The sequence below is a fragment of the Bufo bufo genome, chromosome 1 (genome assembly GCF_905171765.1).
Source record: "Bufo bufo chromosome 1, aBufBuf1.1, whole genome shotgun sequence".
Lineage (NCBI taxonomy): Eukaryota > Metazoa > Chordata > Amphibia > Anura > Bufonidae > Bufo > Bufo bufo.
Window position 1 is genome coordinate 207188458 of NC_053389.1, and position 15541 is coordinate 207203998.

The following is a 15541-nucleotide window of genomic DNA, read 5'->3' on the forward strand; positions in this document are numbered from 1 at the left end:
CAGCCTCCACCCGTCAGTGACCTTTAGGAGAGGGACCAATTTACGAGACCGATTCGTTCACAGCCACTATAATCCCCCTAAGCAAAGTACGTGGCTGCATAGTCCAGTCCGTGGATGTTTCAAGTGTGGCCGCTGCACTTTTTGTAAATTCATCACACAGTGCAAGTCCCTACCAGCGGATCCAACGGGCTTTACCCATCATATCCGTGATTTCATCAACTGTCGCACCACTGGGGTTATTTACCTTTTAACCTGTGAGTGCGGCATGAGATATGTGGGTAAGACCCGTAGGGAATTACGGGTACGCATAGGCGAACACATGGGGGACATCCGCAACAACAGGGATACCCCAGTGGCAAGACATGTCCACTCTGTCCACGTCGGACGTCCGTCCGTCGTAACATTCATAGGCCTAGAGAACATCAGGAAGCCACCACGAGGGGGAGACTGGGACAAAAAGATCCTCCAGAGAGAGTGCTGGTGGATTTTTAAATTAAAGACCACCCAACCCCTCGGCCTGAACGACCAATTACAATATGGCTGCTTCTTGTGACCTCCCCTGTAGGTCAGCTCACTATACAGGGAGTGCAGAATTATTAGGCAAATGAGTATTTTGACCACATCATCCTCTTTATGCATGTTGTCTTACTCCAAGCTGTATAGGCTCGAAAGCCTACTACCAATTAAGCATATTAGGTGATGTGCATCTCTGTAATGAGAAGGGGTGTGGTCTAATGACATCAACACCCTATATTAGGTGTGCATAATTATTAGGCAACTTCCTTTCCTTTGGCAAAATGGGTCAAAAGAAGGACTTGACAGGCTCAGAAAAGTCAAAAATAGTGAGATATCTTGCAGAGGGATGCAGCACTTAAAATTGCAAAGCTTCTGAAGCGTGATCATCGAACAATCAAGCATTTCATTCAAAATAGTCAACAGGGTCGCAAGAAACGTGTGGAAAAACCAAGGCGCAAAATAACTGCCCATGAACTGAGAAAAGTCAAGCGTGCAGCTGCCAAGATGCCACTTGCCACCAGTTTGGCCATATTTCAGAGCTGCAACATCACTGGAGTGCCCAAAAGCACAAGGTGTGCAATACTCAGAGACATGGCCAAGGTAAGAAAGGCTGAAAGACGACCACCACTGAACAAGACACACAAGCTGAAACGTCAAGACTGGGCCAAGAAATATCTCAAGACTGATTTTTCTAAGGTTTTATGGACTGATGAAATGAGAGTGAGTCTTGATGGGCCAGATGGATGGGCCCGTGGCTGGATTGGTAAAGGGCAGAGAGCTCCAGTCCGACTCAGACGCCAGCAAGGTGGAGGTGGAGTACTGGTTTGGGCTGGTATCATCAAAGATGAGCTTGTGGGGCCTTTTCGGGTTGAGGATGGAGTCAAGCTCAACTACCAGTCCTACTGCCAGTTTCTGGAAGACACCTTCTTCAAGCAGTGGTACAGGAAGAAGTCTGCATCCTTCAAGAAAAACATGATTTTCATGCAGGACAATGCTCCATCACACGCGTCCAAGTACTCCACAGCGTGGCTGGCAAAAAAGGGTATAAAAGAAGAAAATCTAATGACATGGCCTCCTTGTTCACCTGATCTGAACCCCATTGAGAACCTGTGGTCCATCATCAAATGTGAGATTTACAAGGAGGGAAAACAGTACACCTCTCTGAACAGTGTCTGGGAGGCTGTGGTTGCTGCTGCACGCAATGTTGATGGTGAACAGATCAAAACACTGACAGAATCCATGGATGGCAGGCTTTTGAGTGTTCTTGCAAAGAAAGGTGGCTATATTGGTCACTGATTTGTTTTTGTTATATGTTATATTGTTATATTGGTTTCACTGGTAAAAATAAATAATTGAAATGGGTATATATTTGTTTTTTGTTAAGTTGCCTAATAATTATGCACAGTAATAGTCACCTGCACACACAGATATCCCCCTAAAATAGCTAAAACTAAAAACAAACTAAAAACTACTTCCAAAAATATTCAGCTTTGATATTAATGAGTTTTTTGGGTTCATTGAGAACATGGTTGTTGTTCAATAATAAAATTAATCCTCAAAAATACAACTTGCCTAATAATTCTGCACTCCCTGTATACATTATTAGTATACAGTTCCTCTAAGAGCAGTTATCTCCTGTGTGGACCATGTATATTGTTTGTATCCCTCTCTTCCCTCCTATTGTGACTACATGTTTTGGAGTTTATCCCCTATCATCTCCATCATGCTAATTTTTTACAAATTGGCCTCCACTGGTGTCCCCATATATGACAGATACATTATGGGCTGATTCTTCCTGTTTGCAGATCAGCTCGTGGGCCACTCTGCGTCACATCATTAGATCTGCAGGTGGACGACACACTTAGGCTATGCCCCCTGTTTGATTATTTCACTTTTAACCTGTAGCGGCTATATGCCGATAGTTCCCTACTTTAGTGTATAGTGGAACGCTTGCGTAGCTTATATTGCTATTATTCCTATCTATACCCGCGACCGGACTGTCAAATAAGTCCCCCGTTTTGGTCCCATGCTGGAGAGGATTGTTACTTTTTTCCCCCCAGCATCGGTACGTGTGTTGTTGTAGGGGCTGGACTATCACACATAGCAGCCCCTCCCATACCTACCGCTGGACAGCTTCTGCAGCGATCCGCCACGGTCACGCCCCCATCACATGACTGGTATGGGACAGCATGACGTGGTCACCTGCGCATGCGCATTTGTCGCATTTTGAGTTGTGGCGGAGAAAGCCAGGATTCGATTTCTTGATGAAGGACACGGAGCAGTTTCTCCCCTGTGTGACTCTGTTCGCCCAGTCAAACGAGGTGCAGAACAGCGTGACACCGCCAGGCCCTGCACATGTGGTATGCTAGAGGGGCACTGTGAATTGTTCCTGCAGTTGAGGCTAAAGACACAGTGGAGGATGAGGAGGCAGAGGCCGACATTGTCGGAGGACCAACGGCGTGAGAAAGTGGAGGCGGAAGTGGCATCACCTGGCCAAATTGCTGGTGTGGCTGTGCAGGAACCACATTCACCCAGTGGCCGTAAAGGACAAGTATTGTCCCTGACCGTAGTTACAGCTCCACACGTCGCGCTGCCGTGCACTTTGGCAGACACCGACAAGCTCAAGAACTGGCCCATCTTCTGTTCTGTTCTGGTACTGCCTTTTTGGCAAATAAATGACAGCTTGGGACTCCCCACCTCGGCTCGGCACAAGCCATCAGTTCTCTGAAAGGTGCAGAGTCCACCACTTGGAAAGGGAGGGACTGTAGCACCAGCAACTTGGACAGGAGCACGTTCAGCTTCTGCGCCGTTGGATAAGTGCACACATACTGTTGTCCCTTGGCAATCGCTTTGGTTATCGATTGCTGACGGAATGACTGACGAGGAGTAGGAGGGCGAGGAGCAGGAGCATAAGGACCAGTGGCGTAACTAGAGTGTTATGGGCCCCAGTGCAAACTTTGTATCGGGGCCCCCCTACCCCCCGATTTTTATAAAGAAGCGGCAGATTTTCTTACTAATGGCTTTCCCGTGTGGCTAGTCCGCTGCGTGAATGAGGGCCAAGCCCCATTCCGGACAGCAGAGACACGGAGCAGTAACACGATTGATAATGCTCCGTGCCTCTCTGTGACCTTTTTACTAAAAAATCACAGGGAGATAAAGTGGTCACCGTGATTTTGTAGCAAAACGATCATAGAGAGGCATGGAGCATTATCAATCATGTTACTGCTCGGTGTCTCTGCTGTCCGGAGCGGGGCTTGGCTCTCTTTCACACAGCAGATTAGCCACACGGGATCCGCTCGTGTGAAAGAGCCCAATGCATGGCTACACTCACCCAATCCTAATAAAATCTGGTCCTACCTCATCCAGGGTGTCGCTGGCGTCGGTGTGATGTCCGCTGGATCCAGAACAAGGTCCCTGTGGTGATAGAAAAAAAAAGAATAATCACATAAGGAAGGGATGGTGACTACCCCTGTGAAACTACCAGCTGGGGGCGCTCTGCTGGCCTGGTAGACTGAGCTATGCCAATGTATAGCAGGGTAATTTAGGACATTTCCCCTAAGTGCTACCACACAGTACTAATGTCCACATTGTGGCCCCTCACAGTAGTAATGCCCATCTTGTGGCCTTTCACAGTAATTAAGCCCACCTTGTGGTCCCTTCACAAAAGTTATGTCCTTCTTGTGGCCCCTCACAGCAGTTATGCCCACCTTTGTTCCTGTCACAGTAGTTATGCCCAGATATGTGCCCCTCACAGTAGTTATGCCAAATATGTGCCCCCTAACAGTAGTTATGCCAAATATATGCCCCCTCACGGTATTTATGCCAGATATGTGCCCCTCACAGTGGATATGCCCAGATATGTGCCCCTCACAGTGGATATGCCCAGATATGTGCCCGCTCACAGTGGTTATGCCCAGATATGTGCCCACTCACAGTAGTTATGCCCAGATATGTGCCCCTCACAGTGGATATGGCCAGATATGTTCCCCCTCACAGTAGTTATGCCAGACTATGTGCCCCTCACAGTAGTTATGACCAGATATGTGCCCCCTACAGTGGTTATGCCATATTATGTGCCCCTCACATTAAATATGCCCACATATGTGCCCCTCACAGTGGTTATGCCAGATTATGTGCCCCCCTCACAGTAGTTATGCCTTTATATGTGCCATCTCATAGTTATGCCTTTATATGTGCCCCCCTCACAGTAGTTATGCCAGATATGTGCCCCCCTACAGTGGTTATGCCAGATTATGTGCCCCTCACATTAGATATGCCCACATATGTGCCCCTCACAGTGGTTATGCCAGATTATGTGCCCCCCTCACAGTAGTTATGGCAGATTAGGTGCCCCCTCAGTAGAGATGCCCACTTTTGTGCCCCCTCACTCTAGTTGTGCCCATCAACCCCCCCCCCCCTTCCCCTTTGCCCCCAGTCTGCAGTGTTAGGAAAATAAAATAAAAACACATACTTACCCTCTTCCCTGATGTTGCGCTGCCACACTGACATCGCACTGCTGGCTGTACTAAAGGCAGTTTCCCGGGCCTTCAGAGCTCCTCCCACAGCCAGCAGCCCGATGTGCGGCCAGCAGAGGGAGCGCTAGAGCTCCTGCTTCACTGATGATCTGGAGACAGCCCGGCAGTGACAAGAACTGCCGGGCCGAGTGTATGTGAGTGAGTGCGCGCGTCCTCCCTCTTCCTCCCACCCCCTCTGCGCAAACCTCCCCCACCTTGCCTCATATTAAACATGTAATGGAGCGCCCTGACGGGGCCCGGCATTGTCACTGTACTTCATGCCGGGCCCCTTCACAGCGCTTCATTACATGTTAGTACAGCGGGCCCCCTCCCCCCGCCGGGCCCGGTCGCAGTCGCACTCCCTGCGACCGCGATCGTTACGCCCCTGATAAGGACCAGCAGATGATGGGAAGGACAGACAGCTCCCTTCAGCTGAGGTGCTGGAGCCTTGAATGCCTGAAACCGGGTGCGTGCCACTGGGTGATGCAGTGGTTGCTGTGGTAGGCTGGATCACCACATCAGAGCCCCCTTTTATTTTACACAACAAAAAGGGCTTTATAACATATAACTGCACCGCTGAACGGCAAATATATTTATCTTTTGCCACTAATGCACGCCACAATAAGGCTTAAGAACATATAACTGCACCACTGAACGACAAATATATTTATATTTTACCACTATTACATGACAAAAGGGGCTTTATAACATATAACTGCATCGCTGAACGGCAAATATATATTTATTTTTCCACATATACACACCACAAAAGGCTTTAGAACATTTAACTGCACCGCTGAACGGCAAATAGGCCCTTATTTTTTCCACTTATACACCCCACTAAAGGCTTTAGAACATATAACTGCACCACTGAACGGCAAATATATTTTTATTTTGCCACTACTACATGACAAAAAGGCTTTAGAACATATAACTGCACCGTTGAACAGCAAATACCCGTATTTTTTGCCCTATAAGACGCACCGGCCCATAAGACGCACCTAGGTTTTTGGGGAGGAAAATAAGAAAAAAATATTTTTAACCAAAAGGTGTGCTTTTGGTGGGTATGGAACTAATGGTGGTCTGTGGATGGCACTATTATGGGGGATGTGTGAAGGACACTGTTATGGGGGGATCTGTGAAGGACACTGTTATGGGGGGATCTGGGGATGGCACAGTTATGGGGGGATCTGTGGATGACGCACTGTTATAGGGGATCTGTGGATGACGCACTGTTATGTGGGGATCTGTGGATGACACACTGTTATGGGGGGATCTGTGACGGACACTGTAATGGGGGGGATCTGTGAAGGATACTGTTACAGGGGGGGATCTGTGGCTGACACTGTTATGGGGGATCTGTGGATGGCACTGTTATGGGGGATCTGTGGATGGCACTGTTATGTGTGATCTGTGAATGGCATTGTTATATATGTGCCATCTACAGACCCCCCACCCCATAACAGTGCCATCCACAGATTTTCTTTTCCGGCATAGAGTTCCTTCCTAGGGGCTCTATACAGTACTGGAAAAGAACTGATCAGTTTTATTGCCATGCATTCTGAATGGAGAGCATTCCGTTCAGGATGCATAAGGATGTCTTCAGTTCAGTCTTTTTGACTTTTTAGAACGGAGATAATACCGCAGGATGCTACGGTTTTATCTCCGTTCAAGACTCCGTAACACTTGCCGGAATGCCGGATCTGGCATTAATTTACATTGAAATAAATTGACATTAAAAATACCGCATGCGCAGACCTTTAAAAATGTGGAAAAAAAATATAGAAACAGATCAGTTTGTCCGTATGACAAACGGACAGACGGATCTGTTCTTGCAATGCATTTGTGAGATGGATCTGCATCCGGATCCGTCTACAAATGCTGTCTGTTTGCATGCAGATTGCCGGCGACGGAACTGCTTGCTGGATCACTCTGTCGCAAGTGTGAAAGTACTCTTATTAGTTTTCAGTTATATATTGATTTGTCTGTTTTTCTATATCTATAAATTGTTCGTTGAAGCTTTGTGGTTTGAAGTACACTCATTTGTATGGATAGGATTATGAAAACATGACCTCGTGCAAATAGAGCTGCGGAGCAATCAAAGAGAAGATCCCACTTGTTTGGATTGTGATATTTTTTTTTTTCTCGTCGATTCAATTTATTTAATTGCATAAAAAAAAAAAAAGTTTGTAGAAAGGGATGAGGGATAAATGTGAATGTTAATGGGAATAGCGCTGTAAATGAAGATCAGAATGTGTACAAATGTGATTTCTCCTTTTCTATATATTATTCATAAATAAAAACCAAATTGGTGCCACAGATATTAGCTACAGTTTGACACCGACTAATTTGCACACTTATTCCCATGAAGCATTGCCTGTGAAGAGGTTTCTGAATACTCACTGTGTGGGAGATTTATCAAAATGGTGTAAAGTTGAAATGGTTTATTTGCCCAAAGCAACCAATCAGATTCCACCTTTCATTTCGGACAGCTCCTTTGGAAAATGAAAGGAGGAATCTGATTGGTTGTGTGGGGAATTAAGCCAGTTCTACTTTACACCAGTTTGATAAATCTCCCCCTGTTTCTGTTCAATGAGAACCAGTAACTCCTGAGCTACGTCTAAGGCAATTCATCCAGCCAACCAGAATCCTGCTCTGTAGTGATGGAGATCAAGAACCATAAAAAAGGTCTCCGCCTTTTGACTGAGATGAAGCGTGGTATCTGTTCTTATCATTTCTGGAGGCAGTATCAGGCCACCAGAATGTGAGTGTCATGCCCCACTCTGACGATGTGCGGAGGTCGGCCAGGATTGCAGCACGAGTTTAGTGTTTGTTTTGGAGCCGTGCTGGATCCGCCTCTCATCAGGTGCACTGGGTGGGGTCATTAATTTAAAGGGCTCACCAGCCCAGTGCTCTGAGTGGATTATACAAATCATTGTGGTCTTGGAAGCTAGGAAGGAAGGTTCTCTGTCTGTTCCAGCTCAGAGAGATAAGTGTGATTTCTGGTTTAGTTATTTTGTGTCATCTTTTCCATCCAGGTTCTGTGCGAGCAGGCTGCTCCTATTTCCCCTCTTCACCATCTCAAGGAGGTTAAGGTTTTGTCAGCCCAGGCACGGGGACACCTCATACCTACCTTAAAGGTCTGCAGGTGGGCTGAGCAGTGCAGGGAAAGAGGTCAGGGATTAGCTAGGAGGTGACCCTTCCCCTGTCTCTCGCCCAGAGCCTGGTTGGTAGGTTTTCTGTTATTCTGAGTGCACGCCTGCCGTGACATTATAATCCGCCATACTGTGACTGCCATCACTCAGTGGTTTTGTGATGGCGTCAATTGATGCACTGGTTGACCGCATGCAGGGTTTATCCCTAGAGGTTGCGGATCTGCGTAGTTCGGTCACACAGGTCAAATTGGTGGGGAGCCTAAAGTCGCTCTTCCTGAGAAATTTACAGGGGATATGGATGATTTTTTCCGTTTTAAAGAGTCATGTAAATTGTATTTTCGACTGCGTCCATTTTCGTCACGTAATGAAGATCAGAGGGTTGGTATCATCATGTCTCTGCTTAAAGGGGACGCGCAATCCTGGGCTTTTTCTCTGCCGCCCGGTTCTCTGGCCCTCCGGCCGGTGGAGGAATTTTTCAAAGCCCTGGGATTGATTTACGATGATCCGGATCGGGTCTCGATGGCAGAATCGATATTGCGTAACTTACTACAGGGTAAATGTACTGCAGAGGTTTACTGTATAGAGTTTAGGAGATGGGCTACTGAGTCGGGGTGGAACGACCCCGCGTTACGTAGTCAGTTTTGTCAGGGGTTGTCTGAAAGGTTGAAAGATACCCTGGCTTTTCATGAGTAACCGGATACTCTGGAGAATGCTATGTCTTTGGCTATACGGTTGGATAGACGTATCAAAGAGAGGTCATGCGAAAGTATGTCGCCGAGAGTTTGGCAAAGGGTCATATTAGACCATCTAAGTCTCCAGTGGCAGTAGGTTTGTTCTTTGTAAAGAAAAAGGATGGATCACTGAGACCGTGTTTGGATTTCCGGGAATTGAACCATATTACAGTCCGCGATCCATATCCCCTTCCTTTGATCTCTGATCTTTTTGATCAGATTGTTGGAGCCAAGGTGTTCTCCAAGTTGGATTTGAGGGGCCTACAATCTGATCAGAATCAAGGATGAGTGGAAAACGGCCTTCAATACGCACGAGGGTCATTTTGAGAACCTGGTGATGCCTTTTGGGTTGACGAACGCGCCAGCAGTATTTCAGAGATTCGTCAATGACATTTTTCATCACTTGATGAGGAGGTTCGTAGTAGTTTACCTGGATGACATTTTGATTTATTCTCCTGATTTGAAGACCCATCAGGATCATGTGAGACAGGTTTTGACGATCCTTCGGGAGAATAAGTTGTATGCCAAATTAGAGAAATGTTTGTTTGCGGTGCAATAACTTCCGTTCTTGGGATACATGCTTTCTGATTCCGGTTTTTCGTATGGACCCCGAAAAGGTCCGGGCGGTTCTGGAGTGGGACCGACCAGAGAATCAGAAAGCTTTAATGCGGTTCTTGGGGTTTACAAATTATTATAGAAAATGTATTTTGAATTATTCTACCATAGTAAAACCTCTTACTGATATGACCAAGAAGGGCGCCAATGTCTCTGTCTGGTCGGATGAGGCATTGCAGGCCTTTTCGGCTATTAAGGAGCGTTTTGCGTCTGCTCCCATTCTGGTGCAGCCGGATGTGTCTCAACCATTCATAGTGGATGTTGATGCATCAGAGGTGGGGGTCGGGGTGGTGCTGTCTCAGGGTTCATCTCCTGGCAAGTGGGTCCCGTGTGCCTTCTTCTCCAAGAAGCTCTCGGTCGCCGAGAGGAATTATGATGTTGGAGATAGAGAGTTGTTGGCTATCAAGTTGGCCTTTGAGGAATGGCGTCACTGGTTAGAGGGGGCGTCTCACCCCGTTACGGTGTATACTGACCATAAGAATTTGACTTACCTGCAATCTGCCAAGCGTCTGAACCCTAGGCAGGCCAGATGGTCACTGTTTTTTACCAGGTTCAATTTTGTGGTTACCTTTCGCCCAGGGGTCAAGAATGTCAAGGCAGATGCCTTGTCTCGCAGCTTTCCTTGGGGAGGTGATTCAGAAGATCCTGCTCCGATTTTGGCGCATGGGGTGGTGGTCTCTGCTCTGTACCCTGAATTGGAGATGGAGGTGTTGGGAGCCCAGGAGGGGGCTCCTGGTTCTTGTCCCCCAGGGAGGTTGTTTGTTCCTGAGGGCCTACGATATAAGGTGTTCAAGGAACATCACGATACTGTTCTCGCTGGACATCCTGGTGGTAAGTCCACCTGTGATCTAGTATCCCGGAGGTTCTGGTGGCCAGGGTTACGTAAGAGCATTGAGAATTACGTGACAGCTTGTGAAACCTGCGCTCGGTCAAAGGTTGCTCATACTCGACCGCCTGGTTCGCTTCTTCCATTGTCTATTCCGTCTCGTCCTTGGACGCATTTGTCTATGGACTTTATTACGGATCTGCCGAGTTCCTCTGGGAGAACAGTGATTTTGGTGGTAGTTGACCGTTTCAGTAAAATGGCTCACTTTATACCACTAACGAATCTGCCTAACGCTACGATTTTTGTGGATAATATTGTGAAATTGCATGGTATTCCTTCAGACGTGGTCTCTGATAGGGGCACGCAGTTTGTCTCCAGGTTTTGGAGGGCTTTCTGCTCTCGGCTTGGCATTCAACTTTCATTCTCTTCGGCTTTTTATCCGCAGTCGAATGGTCAGACGGAGCGTACTAATCAAAACCTGGAGACCTACTTGAGGTGCTTTGTGGCTGAGAATCAGGAGGACTGGTCCTCATTCTTGTCCTTAGCAGAATTTGCATTGAATAACCGTAGGCAGGAGTCCATGGGTAAGTCGCCATTTTGTTGCCGCATACGGTTTCCATCCTTAGTTTGGTACCTTTTCTGGGTCTGGTTCCTCTGGGATGCCAGAGGAGGAGAGATTCTCTTCTGCCTTATCCTCCATCTGGCGGAGGATTCGAGGGAATTTGGAGAGGATGGGTGAGAGGTATAAACAAATGGCTGACAGGAGACGTGTGACTGGTCCGGACGTGTGTGGGTGATCTGGTGTGGTTGTCCACTAAAAATATCAAATTGAGAGTGCCATCTTGGAAACTGGGTCCTAGATTTATTGGTCCGTATGAAATTTCTGCGGTAATCAATCCTGTGGCGTTTCGAGCTGGATCTTCCGCAGACTTGGAGGATCCATGATGTGTTTCACAGGTCTTTACTAAAAAAATATGTGAGACCGGTGGAACCATTGCCATTGCCTCCTCCTCCTGTTCTGGTCGAGGGAAACTTGGAGTTTGAGATCTCCAGGATTCTCGACTCGAGAGTTCTTCGGGGTTCCCTTCAGTACCTGGTGCACTGGAGGGGATACGGTCCTGAGGAGAGGATGTGGGTTCCGGCGGTGGATGTCAACGCCAGCCGACTGGTGAGGGCTTTTCATAGATCCCATCCGGATAAGGTTGGTCCGGGGTGTCCGGAGGTCACCCGTAGAAGGGGGGGTACTGTCATGCCCCACTCTGACGATGTGCGGAGGTCGGCCAGGATTGCAGCACGAGTTTAGTGTTTGTTTTGGAGCCGTGCTGGATCCGCCTCTCATCAGGTGCACTGGGTGGGGTCATTAGTTTAAAGGGCTCACCAGCCCAGTGCTCTGAGCGGATTATACAAATCATTGTGGTCTTGGAAGCTAGGAAGGAAGGTTCTCTGTCTGTTCCAGCTCAGAGAGATAAGTGTGATTTCTGGTTTAGTTATTTTGTTTCATCTTTTCCATCCAGGTTCTGTGTGAGCAGGCTGCTCCTATTTCCCCTCTTCACCATCTCAGGGAGGTTAAGGTTTTGTCAGCCCAGGCACGGGGACACCTCATACCTACCTTAAAGGTCTGCAGGTGGACTGAGCAGTGCAGGGAAAGAGGTCAGGGATTAGCTAGGAGGTGACCCTTCCCCTGTCTCTCGCCCAGAGCCTGGCTGGTAGGTTTTCTGTTATTCTGAGTGCACGCCCGCCGTGACAGTGAGGCAAAGAACTAAAGGGTATCCCTAGGGTATACTGCTTTGGCCATTAGTGCCCTATGCTAGGTGACTAACGACCCTGAAGGATCTAAGCCAGGGCCTGAGGTGTTTGAAAGCCCGAAGTGTAGAAGTGCCCCAGGAGTGTTGACCCTGGGGTGCCTGAACTCAATGGGGGTGGGAGCCCACTGAGTGAGGGAACATTTGCACCACTTCCCTTTCTCACATTTTGAGTGCACTCACCTCTATTCTTTGCCCAGCCATTAGGCCTGGCGTAAGGAGGAATCATTTTTATGTCCGATTGTCTAGGCTGAGTTTTAGCACACATTTACTTTATTTTTTTCTGTTCACTGTGTGTTCACTTGTTTGTCACAAGGATTTCTAGGGGTTGCGGCGCCCTTATGGGCTACCCCTCTTGAGGTCTGGGGGGGTTGCCATCTTGTTCCGGTCACAAAGATTCCTAGGGGTTGCGGCACCCTTATGGGTTACCCCCCTTGAGGTCTGGGGAGGGGTGTGGCCATCTGGTTCCTCACGCCCCTGCAAAACTCCTTGGATTCTTCTCCAGGGAGAGCCCAGATCTAATATTGTTGAGCTCCATGCCAACACCTAGGGTGGCAGCCTAGGTGGAGGCCGGAGCACAGATTGTCGTGCTCTCGGCTTCCACTGAGGGTTGCCAGGGTGTACCCCCAACTTCGGCTGGGGTTTGCCTTTTGTCTCGGTCCTTTGCAGGTACCTTCTGGCCCGGAGGGACTGGGAAAGGTTTATGGGGAGCCCTTCTCTTATGGAGAGGGCCTGTGGTAGACCGTAACCTTGTGCACATTTTTTTTGGTGGCACGCTGCACGATTTTGTTGCACGGGTATAGAAAGCACTCTCCTCGGGCTTTTAAAAAGAAAAAAAGGTCTCTATGATTTGATCACTCTTACTATTCTAAGGGTATGACCAAACGGCACAGTCATTTTGCTGTTGCGAAGTGACCATGGTGTGGTCTTATGGGCACAGCTGTCTCTAATTAAACTAATGAGTCTGCACTGTTCAGTGGATCTGCATTGTTAATGGCCTGCGGTATTGAAGGTACTGCGCGGCCATAAACAATACAGACCCACTGAACACAGGCAGCTGCGGCCCCTTATACCTGTCGACATGTCATGTATGGATTTGTGTACTGTATCGCACATCATTGTTAATTGTGCTAGTTTTCAACAATAAAACCATGGGGACTTTTTTTTGGGTGATCATAAATCTTGATGTTACTACAGTATTTACAGCAAACATTACAGATTGCCTACATTTTCTACCAGAGGTCATCTTTAAATACCAATGTCCTTCTGGCTAAAACTTCATTTTGTTACTAATTATGGCTGTGTGATTTATAATAATTTTATAAATATTATGCATGGCATAATTATTATTATCTAAAGTCAATACCAGGTTTTATGTTTTTATCCTTTCTGCTAGATAATGATATCTGAGGGCTCCATTTAACAATGTTTCACAATTATGTCTACCTAAAATATTTTGTAACAACATGACATACAGTCAATAATCAGGGCTGTGCACAAGGAATTACAAATTGTACTGTTCTCAGGGGGCACCGAATAGGGGCCTGCTGTGCCCTCTGACACCCAGTAACACGGAATTAAATGACACACTTACGGTATTTCTGACTCCTGAGGATAGGCTGCATGATGCTGATTTACACAGACAGCATTGAATTCAACGGACACTATCTAAATTTGATAATGAGCTCTCCCTAGTTTTGACAGTGGGGGAAAAGCAATGTCATCATTTGACTCTAGGAGAAGGTAGGCAGATGGTAGGCTCTATATCAGAACAATGGAGCTCCGACCTCTATAATAATCTATAACATCAGTAGAGAACGGGCGTAGCTAAAGGCTCTTGGGCCCTGGTGCAAAAGTTCACCTTGGGCCCCCCTCCCCTCAGTGCTTTGCGGCCAGGGGAAGGGAAGCACATACCCTTCATGCTGCCTGAGGCAAAAATTTAAACGGCACCCCCCATGCCAAATTCTTGACCTAACCCCTTTCCTCCAGGCAGAGGTGTAACTTGACCAGCATGCACTTTCTATAATTCCAGTGTCTTCTTATGTAGCACAAGGGTCTTTGGGCCTCCTCATGCTCCTGGGCGTGGTAACTGCTACCTCAGCACCCCAATAGCTACACCCCTGATAGATAAGTAATCTGGGCCTATTTGCAGTAGATAAAAATGAAATGATACAATTGAATGCCCTAGATTACTGCACATTGAGAGGACTTACACATTTTCAGGTGTTCAGAATATGTGGCATCCAACACATTTGCCAAGTAGCACAAGTGATTTTGTAATATATTTTTCCCCTTTTCTGTTCATAAGTGCTTTTAGCGGCATCACTTTGCAGCTGCGCATTAACCACCTCCCGACCGCCTAACGCACGGATGCGTCCGGAAGGTGGTTGATTCATTCCTCCTGGACGCATCCGTGCGTCATCTCGCGAGACGCGAGATTTCCTGTGAACGCGCGCACACAGGCGCGCGCGCTCACAGGAACGGAAGGTAAGAGAGTTGATCTCCAGCCTGCCAGCGGCGATCGTTCGCTGGCAGGCTGGAGATGTGATTTTTTTAACCCCTAACAGGTATATTAGACGCTGTTTTGATAACAGCGTCTAATATACCTGCTACCTGGTCCTCTGGTGGTCCCCTTTGTTTGGATCGACCACCAGAGGACACAGGTAGCTCAGTAAAGTAGCACCAAGCACCACTACACTACACTACACCCCCCCCCGTCACTTATTAACCCCTTATTAGCACCTGATCACCCCATATAGACTCCCTGATCACCCCCCTGTCATTGATTACCCCCCTGTCATTGATCAACCCCCTGTAAAGCTCCATTCAGACGTCCGCATGATTTTTACGGATCCACTGATAGATGGATCGGATCCGCAAAACGCATCCGGACGTCTGAATGAAGCCTTACAGGGGCGTGATCAATGACTGTGGTTATCACCCCATATAGACTCCCTGATCACCCCCCTGTCATTGATTACACCCCTGTCATTGATTTCCCCCCTGTAAAGCTCCATTCAGACGTCCGCATGATTTTTACGGATCCACTGATAGATGGATCGGATCCGCAAAACGCATCCGGACGTCTGAATGAAGCCTTACAGGGGCGTGATCAATGACTGTGGTTATCACCCCATATAGACTCCCTGATCACCCCCCTGTCATTGATCACACCCCTGTCATTGATCACCCCCCTGTAAAGCTCCATTCAGACGTCCGCATGATTTTTACGGATGCACTGATAGATGGATCGGATCCGCAAAACGCATCCGGACGTCTGAATGAAGCCTTACAGGGGCATGATCAATGACTGTGGTGATCACCCCATATAGACTCCCTGATCACCCCCCTGTAAAGCTCCATTCAGATGTCCGCATGATTT